The 9,907-nt window shown below is 39.1% G+C and overlaps 1 protein-coding gene across 1 annotated transcript in view; it reads left to right on the top strand.

Moving 5' to 3' along the window:
• The first annotated feature begins 2,139 nt into the window (after window positions 1-2,139).
• Window positions 2,140-9,907, top strand: part of LOC136886224 (uncharacterized) — a 905,658-nt gene continuing 897,890 nt past the window's right edge. Inside the window, exon 1 of the mRNA XM_068231034.1 lies at window positions 2,140-2,199. The gene's annotated coding sequence lies outside the window, so the exon portion shown is untranslated. The remainder of the gene's footprint in view (window positions 2,200-9,907) is intronic.

Genomic DNA, 9,907 nt, shown 5'->3' with positions numbered 1-9,907 from the left:
ATCATTTAACAGGTGCACATTAGCTGCACGTTCTATGCCATGAACTCTGACTTCTGGTGAAGGATGTGCCACTTGGAGAACTTTCAATGGTCTGGTTTCAGCAGGATGGAGCTCCACCACATTGGATGTTAGCCATCTGTAACCATATTAATGAGACACAAGCAGGAAAAAGGGTAGAATGAAGAGGACTTGTCTCTTGGCCCGACAGATCACCGGATTTAACGCTGTTAGACTTCTTCCTGTGGGAGCATTTGAAACAAACAGTTTATATCCAGGAGCCAGAACGTCGTGAGTGTTTTCAACAACTCATCGCCCAAACCTGCAGATTAATAACACTGGAAATGATGCAGTGCACAAGAATATCCATTCTCTTGGTTCTCTCCCCTCCCCCTCCACCACTACCTATCCCATCTTCTTCTGACCCTGATGACATCTCAGCCCTTCTTAGGGCCACAAATACTTTCATTCAATTAAAAGTCCATAGAAGAGTATATTTCATATACATTAAGAAATGGTAAAAAACAAAATAAAATCGAAATGTCTTAGAGATCTGAATGGGGGACTATTATACCTCCAGATTATTTTATCCAGGAGGAAGCCATCATCAGTACATCATTCATTTATACGGAGAGGTCTGCATGTTCATGGGAGTTAGTTACGGCTGTATTTTCCAGTTGCTTTCAGCCTTGTAGCAGTATCAATACGGCTAAACCATGTTAAATATTATTCCAAGGCCATAACAGTCAATCATCCAGACTGTTGCCCCTGCAACTTTTTAGTCTCTCCACAGATACCCATTTGATATGGTTGCACCTACAACTAGGCTACTTGCTTCATTGGGATGCACAAGCCTCTCCACCGCGAGGTCACATTGTTCACATGGTACAAAATAAGATGAATACAGGGTCTTCTTGCATATCACTGGTACATTTTCATTGCACATAATGTCTCTAACACGTTGATATAATCGTGTGCTTGCTCAATTCCTGAATTAATTTCTTTGCCCAATCTTCCATTGTGTGATACGCTGCCAAGATATCTAAAACTGCCATTCAGACATTACAACATCAGGTCGTCCATCATACAGCTGCTCCATGAAAAGGGATTTCTAGTGTATGATGAAGTCCATGGCATCAGAGTAAATGGCAGCACGAGAAGGATAAACTTGATTGCCATTAAAGGGCGAAAGGGATACTTATTAGACCCAACAGTAAGATTTGAAACACACTCTGACCAACCAGATGAAGTAGACAGAGAAAAGAAATCCATCTACCTGCCTACAATGCTGTATTATAAAAATAATTACAAGCTGGACAACATAGATGTAAGGAGTCTGATGATCGGTATGAGAAGGACAGTCCCTAAGCCGACAGAGCTAATGAAGACCTTCATCATCAGTACAAAGGAGTTCATTGACTGGGGGCTGAAAGCGTTCAGGGTTCTCTTTTGACCCTCAGACATCACTTGTATTTGCCAGACTTCGATCATGGATTTTCAGTGTACTTTTTATTTATTTAATTTTTAACAAAATTGTTTTAGTACCAGTATATTCTTTGTCTTTGGTAGCCTCCAAGTGGATGAACATTTTATTTTACTTTCACAATTTGTTTTACGTCGCACTGACACATATAGGTCCTATGATAATGACGAGATAGGAAAGGGCTAGGAGTGGAAAGGAAGGGACCATAGCCTTAATTAACTAAGGTACAGCCCCAGCATTTGCCTGGGGTGAAAATGGAAAACCATAGAAAACTATCTTCAGGGCTGCCGACAGTGGGGTTCGAACCCTCTGTCTCCTGAATGCAAGCTGTTAGCTACGTGACCCAAACCGCGCAGCTACCTGTTCGGTGTTTTTTTTTTTTTTCCAACATTCATAAGGAATTACAAAACAAATGGAAAACCACATACATATTTACATAATTGAATGATGATATTGTATTTCGGCTTATTTTAGGTTGGACCCAAAAGAACACAGAATTTAATCCGAGTCGAATACGAAGTTAAGAATCTTAAAGAACAAAATTTTATAGGTTTTAAAGAACCCGCGAGTATTGTTCGTTTGTTGTGGTAGATGACAGCACTGGCGCTCTGCCGGGGCGTCTCGTGAGACTCTCGTTTTATGCGTCATGAAAACGAGATCTGTGTGTCTATGTTGTTTGTGAAGGCAGTAGTGGATCGTTTCTTTTGTGAAATTTGAAGGTAAGACTTAAATTCATTTTCTTCAAAGTGACATGACACTGTTCAAACGCCAGACCTACCTTTACTATCAACCATGTTTATGGCTGAATATTGCTAGACTCGATATTAAGCCGCACATGTCCCTGTCATTTACTTCTGGTGTTCCGCCCTGTCTTGTAAAGTCAGAATTGAAAGGGATGTTTTTATGTTCTAGTATCTCGTTTCCGAAAAGACCTCCGTGTGGAAATTGTTCTCTGTACACTCATTTGTTATTTTATTCGTATAAGACTGCGTCAGTCATTCATCCTGTACAGGTTATTCTCGAATGTTTCGTAGATAAACCAGCGGGCGCACCTGAAAGGTGATTTAATTTTTTGCGGGAAGATTGAACTATCCGTCATTTATTTAGTGATTTATGTCGTTCCTTTGCTTTCGTTATAACTGTGAATAAACAGCTGATAGTGATGTTTCAGTAATAGAATTTCAGTTGGTTATGTGGATATGTAATTTAGATCTCGTTGTTAGTAAATGCATTTGAAATTAATATTTCTGTGTATCATGCTAATTTCTCGCAGTTATCTTGCATTTTAAAAATAACTAATGACTGTTTAGTATTACGTCAAGAAATGTAAATTTATAATCTTAATAACTTGCACAGTATTAGTTGATTTAGGTACGTTTAATGAGTACAGTTTTTGCTTGTAGGCTTCGATTCATGCATGTCCAAATGTTATAATTTTCCATGTTGAAAGGTTTGTACATTTTTCCTGGAAAGTATTTTAAAGTCCAGTCTGACAGATAGCTGGCTGTGTAATTATAAACACGGACATTGATCCATATGTAGGTCACATAGAGCCGCTCCGCCCAGAACTCATGTGTCCAATGCTGGTTGCAACGTTATGTTATCGTGTTGTTTAGCGAGTGCTTGACGTACAGTTTTCCCATTGTTAATCGCATATGTTTGTGTAGTACTGTATCTGTCAGGTTTGTGCCGAAAAGTTATTTTTATTAGGTATTCTAATTCCAGTCATTTTTGTTTGAGATGTTCATTCATTTGAATGAGATATGCGGCTTACATGATCATTAATAATACGAATAATAATAATAATAATAATAATAATAATAATAATAATAATAATAATAATAATGTAATTTATTTAATCCCTTGAATTGCTGTTGGTGTTTAAGACATAGGAGTTATTTATCGTGCTAGTAGAAGCCAGTGAGTGGGAATTAGCTAGGATCGAACCCGCTATCTTGAACAGAAGGAAACGACTTCGTCACTCGTTTTGGAGAAAGTCTTAGAATGGATAGGTACGGTAGATTTAGAAAATATATAACAAGGCGTAATAAATAGAATTTCTGCAACACTTGAACACGTTGCGAATGAACAAGCCTTGACCAATAGAAGATGACGGGAAGAGTATACCGGTACCACAGGTACATTAAGTCATAACAATTGTTCTGAAATTGTTCAGTGACATTGCGGATTTAGCAATGAATTATGCATTTTGTAAGACTTAACTGCCATCTGCGAGCCCTATAGTGTAGACGTAGCGTATCTGCTTCCTACCTGAAGGTTGCGGATTCCATTCCCGGCTAGCTCATTGATTTGAATCCTGAATTAAGAACTGGATCAGGGTTCACTCAGTCTCGTGAGATCAGGTGTTGTTACGAGAGGCTCAAGAAAAAATACGGGCTGAGGATGTCTTCACATTGGATCATATAATTAAGACGATTGCAGTAGGCCTATTTGAAGGCCAAGCCCCTTAAGAGCCTTTGTATGCAACGGGAGAGCAGAAATTTTCGCTGTGGTAATCAGTAGTGTATTTGTATGATACCTGGATATCGCAGAAGAGTAGGCTACTGGAAAATGTAACCGAACGAACTTGGTATTTGCTCGCGAGTTCTCTAGATGTTTTTGTTTATTTTAATTTAGATTTCATATTAGTAATTCTTAAGCCTACTTCGAAGGCGTGAATGCGTTGATTAATATATAATATGAACTAATTAACTCATACTTCCGTTCGCAGATCGCCAGAGATATGAAATGTAAAAAGTTTGCGGCCTCAAAAGCCGGCCGGTCGTTGATGGTTCCCTGAAATGAATGTGTTTTGTGTTGTCAATGCGGAGACCTGGATTGGTGTGACTCTACGATCTGCATAAGTGAACAACAGTAATTGCTAAGTCGTCCTCTGCGGTTCTTGACACCCCGATCTTCTTCATGTAGGTAGCCCTGGATGCTTCTAAGATGTGCACTACCCATTTCTTCCTATTACACATAACGTACATTTTCCTTCTGCCATCCACCGTTAAAAAAAAATCTTTTACTCAGTCTTCTCATGCTATTTCATTGCTTTCGAAATACATTGTATGTTAACGCTTCTCTTCCCTTGTACTGAACCAACAGTCTTAGGTGTCGTTTATTATCGCCGTACTCATTACGTAAACGTTAAGTAAATACTTTGTCCTGACGTACTTACGAAGATTTATTTATTTATAATATGAGTCTTTATCCACCTGCAAGACATTGGAAATCCAACACACAGTAAATTATTCCCTGGAATAACTGGAACACTACGGCCTAAATGGCATTGCACATATTTTCATGGTCTGGTATCTTCATGTAAACTTTCTAGATTTCATTTGCATTGTGCACAAATCCTTTTGTTGGGTACGTGAAAAAATTGTCAAACGAGATTTTTGGTTGTTGAATACAAACTGGTTTCGTTAACTTTGTGAGAGCGGTTAAGGTATATGACTTTTATCTGCAGTGGAACATGTGTTTCTCACCGCACGATGTTTAGCAGTATTACCTATATCTAGGCGGGTATCAAACCCTTGATATATCACTGATAGATTGTTGTGTAACATGTCATTTATCAGCGTATGCAAGTATAATAACCAGTTCTAAAACTCTATTAATGACTTGTTCTGTTACTTTACGGAGGGCATGCATATATTTAGTAGGCTCGCCCATCTGTGTTGTACCTTCTAAAGCCCACTGTGGTTGCCATCAATGCACTCTAGTTTTCGAGATGTTTGCATTTTTTGAATGTTCAGCCTCATTGCTAACGTAGCTTGATGAGGAGAGGAGATTTTAATATGCTAGTGTTATAAACTAATTAAATAGTTTGTCGTCGTCCCCTCCCCGCCCTTTTCTTTCTCGGAGATGGTAGATTCGAAACCCAATGTCAGCAGCTTTGAAGGTTTCCAGTGGTTTCCAGCATGCGAATACCGGCGCTGTAGGTGAAAGAGGGTAAAGCGAATAAGTTGACAAGAACAAATCATGGGAGGTTTTTTTACACACACGCTATGTTTATAGCCAATGTTTCTATGGGGGTTCGCAGTGTGATGTGTTGTATGTAAATGGAGATATGTAAGGCAAACACAAACATACAGCACCCGAGCTACATGAATTAACTGGACAAAGTTAAAATCCCCGACCGGGCCGGGAATCGAACTCGGAGCCCTCTGAACCGAAGTCCACTGCCCTACCAATTCAGGCAGTGAGCGAGACTGCCACTATCATTGTTACCACTTTTGTGTTATCATAATATACCGTCTCGCAAATCACTTACAGTAATTATAGGAATAACTCTTGGCAATAATATATATTTAATTCTTTTCAAGTCCCAGGAGTGCTGGAAGGATGTCTATGTAGTTCTAATTTTGTTGACCCTGGCAACTTCTGTAGATGATTTTTATCTTATGCAACTTAACTGTAGTTTTTAAAAGGCAGGTTAGCTCGCATGTTATATGCCTAGTAAATCCGTAGAAATACATAAGCGTACGAGTGTAGTGATGTCTTAGCATTATCAGGCTGAGACAGCATAGGAAAACTCCTACTGATTCTAAATATTTTCTGTTTAGGGGAACTAACTGTTATTGTTTAACCTTACCCAGTGAAAGACATCCATTTCTATTATTATTATTATTATTATTATTATTATTATTATTATTATTATTATTATAAAGAGTCGTTTTCGTAATGACATAATGAAAATGAGGTCTGCCTTCAGTTATTGAACACATGCATTTGCTTGCTTCTTGTAAATACTGTATTTGATTGGAACAAACCCCCAAGGCTATGGCCAAGGTGCTCCTGTTATAGTGAGGTTTTCGAAATTAAATTCGGACTCCACATGAAACTAGACATTTCGTGGCTGTGATCTTGGTATCAACAGTCACGTTATTTTTCGTTTTATTTATCATATCCTTAAGTAAATAAATTAGACTGGTCATAGACGACTCGTAAATGAACGCAAGCTTAGTCGTTGTAAAATCATTCCCCAGTAACATAACCATGGCAAGGTTAACACAAAGAGCAGTACTATTATATACATAAAATGCACTCGTGGGCCCTAAATGAGGTTGTGACTTAAAGGCCAACTACAAGCAGTAGCGGCGATTGGGGGTCGCATAATTAGTAACAGTGGCGCAAGACAATTTTGTTTCATTTATATTAGGCCCTCATAATAGTCATGATGATAATTACACATACGGCTACTGGATATATTACGCCATAACACAAGTTGGCAGTTTCCGCATATATGAGTACGTAGGATTTGTAACCGGTGATCTTGTTTGCTAATTAAGTCCAATCAGATTGTCTGTGATTGTAAACAAGGTCGTAGTTACACAAATGTCAGTTTCCACTGTTTTATCAAATATGCCAACTCTGTGCATTTCCGAAGATTCTCTGAAAATATTTGGTGCTTTTTATATTATTATTATTATTATTATTATTATTATTATTATTATCATCATCATCATCATCATCATCATCATCATCATCATCATCATCATCATCATCATCATCATCATCATCATCATCATCATCATCTCAGGTCATCCAGTGTTTGATCTGAGTCCCTATCGGAATTTCAGTTGTCAAATTTGTAATCGTAACCAGGTGATTAACTTTCGACGACTTAATAATAACGTCCGGCTCCATGGTTAAATGGTTAGCACTAAGTGGTCCCGGGTTCGATTGCCGGTCGGGTCGAGTATTTTAATACTCCGTAGTTAATTTATATAGCTCGGACAATTAGTAACAGTGCCGCAAGACAATTTTGTTTGTGACGTTTTCAGCATTAGATTTCATCTTAGATAAGACCCCGTCCTCACAGACACGCAGGTCGCCTATACGGCGTCAAATCGAAAGACCTGCACCAGGTCTCTCCGAAGGCCACACGTCATTATTTATTATTATTATTATCATCATCATCATCATCATCATCATCATCATATGACTTCAACTACCATGTTGCTCACCTGAAATTGAGCCGTTAAGACGGACTGCATAATAATAATAATAATAATAATAATAATAATAATAATAATAATAATAATAATAATAATAATGTTTGAGTCATCAGTCCACAGACTGGTTTGATGCAGCTGTCCAGGCCACCCTATCATGTGCTAACCTTTTCATTTCTACGTAACGGTACTGCATCCTACATCTGCTCTAATCTGCTTGTCATATTCATACCTTGGTCTACTCCTACTGCTCTTACCACCTACACTTCCTTAAAAAACCAACTGAACAAGTCCTGGGTGTCTTAAGATGTGTCCTATCATTCTATCTCTTATTCTCGTCAAATTTAGCCAAATCGATCTCCTCTCGCCAATTCGATTCTCTTCATGTGTGATTCGATCTATCCATCTCACCTTCAGCATTCTTCTGTAACACCACATTTCAAAAGCTTCTATTCTCTTTCGTTCTGAACTAGTTATCGTCCATGTTTCACTTCCATACAATGCCACGCTCCACACGAAAGTGTTCAAAAACATCTTTCTAATTCCTATATCAATGTTTGAAGTAAGCAAATTTCTTTTCTTAAGAAAGCTCTTCCTTGCTTGTGCTAATCTGCATTTTATGCCCTCCTTACTTCTGCCATCATTAGTTATTTTACTACCCAAGTAACAATATTCATCTACTTCCTTTAAGACTTCATTTCCTAATGCTGGCAAGATTACAGTGCGCTGTTGTCTTCTGGTACGGGCTAGAATAAAATAGTTACTTTCATTGACCTGTCTCAGTCTTATTCTTGGTTTTGACAATATGAAAGTGGCTGAGGTATGAATTACGCTAGTAATGGCATTCCTTATGCAGCCAGTCCCTGCTATGAATGGTGTGAAAATGTCGCTTATAGGGTCGGTTTGGTGCACGCATTTCAGTGGGCTTGACCGACTGATGTGCAATAGCAACATCTGGCTCAGTGAGGAAAGCAACAGGAAACGACTTCACTCCTCATTTCCCTAGTACGCCTCTTCAGTGACACCTAGGCCATCTATGACAGCTAAGTGTGAACCTGTTGAGGATCCAACCAGCCTTCGGGCTGAATACCCAATAATAAAAATACTGATACTAATGTCGACGTTCCAGTCACTGGCGACGAAGCGGACTGATAAGACTAATTTTGTCTGGTAGACGCAGATTACGTTACCAGAGATCTTTCTAACATTCCGGATGCCCTTCCTGATGCTAACTCTGTGTGGAGGGATGTAATCACTATTGCGTATTTCTGTAGTGCGTTGTCTGAATATGACGAGGAATGTGTTGAGACAAACACAAATACCCAGTCTCCGAGCCAGAAGAATTAAACATACACTATTAAAATCTCTGTCAACGCTGACCATTCAGTCAATGAGTCGGACCATACCTGCACCTTTATAGAGGCGAAATACGTATTCAAACAGTAGAATTGTATGCACGCTTCTGGGTCCTTTATTCCCTTCAGTATGGGCTTTTTCAACGCGGCAGTGGTACACACGTGTCCTTGTAGGGCATACCTATATAAAGTTTTAGTTGCTGCGCTGTTAGCGTGTTATAGAGAACATCCCTCTAAAATGAGTCGGAAGCCGAAAGAAATTACTTTTGGAGAAAGAAAGGCAATTATTAGATTTCACAACCAATGTAAATTACTGCGAGACATATCTAGGATAGTACATAGAGCTGTAACAACAATTCAACTGGTTCGGCAACGAAAATCATTACAAAATTTGCCACGAACTGGACGGTCAAGAAAATAAGTGACGCGGATGGCAGAGCTATTTCTAAGAACAATCAAACAATATCCGAAGATCAGTGATCGCAGCGGAGCTGAAACCAGATTTCACTATGAACTCGCTAATGTACCCGTGCTTCGCTACGGAATTCTACATTGCATACAGAATTCTAGATTAGGTAGTGTACACGTTGTGAGCAAGATTGTATTAAATTTCTTAGCTCTTAACGTTACCATAGAAACGCGACGGGGAAGTGACCAAACGTCTTTTCTCATATGAAGACTGGGTTAGAGAATTTTCATTGTAATGGTAGGCCCGCCTGTTTACCATCAGTCACACTCAGGTTGGGGAGTTTTCATTATAATGGCAGACACTCACTCTCCACCTGCCTTTTTACATCCTCAGAAAGACTGTGGTTTTCCCAACTGAAATGAACATTGGTCATTACAATGACGTCAGTAGGAATGGCGCTTAAAATCAATCCTTTCATATGAAATACTCGATCAAATGAAAAACCACACATTTTTTCACTTTTAGCGCACAGTACTACGCTGCCGATCCAACAGTCAGTGGAGAGTCCCGGGGCAAAAACGATGCCCTTTTACCATTGATCTCTGATCAGTGCCTTTTACTAATCTGTTTCCTACGAGTACCCGATGCATACCTGCCAACTTGCCCGATTTAGGCGGGAGACTCCAGATTTTCGACATTT

This window comes from Anabrus simplex, chromosome 1 (assembly GCF_040414725.1).
Source record: "Anabrus simplex isolate iqAnaSimp1 chromosome 1, ASM4041472v1, whole genome shotgun sequence".
NCBI classification, from domain to species: Eukaryota; Metazoa; Arthropoda; class Insecta; order Orthoptera; family Tettigoniidae; genus Anabrus; species Anabrus simplex.
The sequence above is the reverse complement of the archived record's forward strand: the minus strand, read 5'-3'. Positions and strand labels throughout refer to the sequence as shown.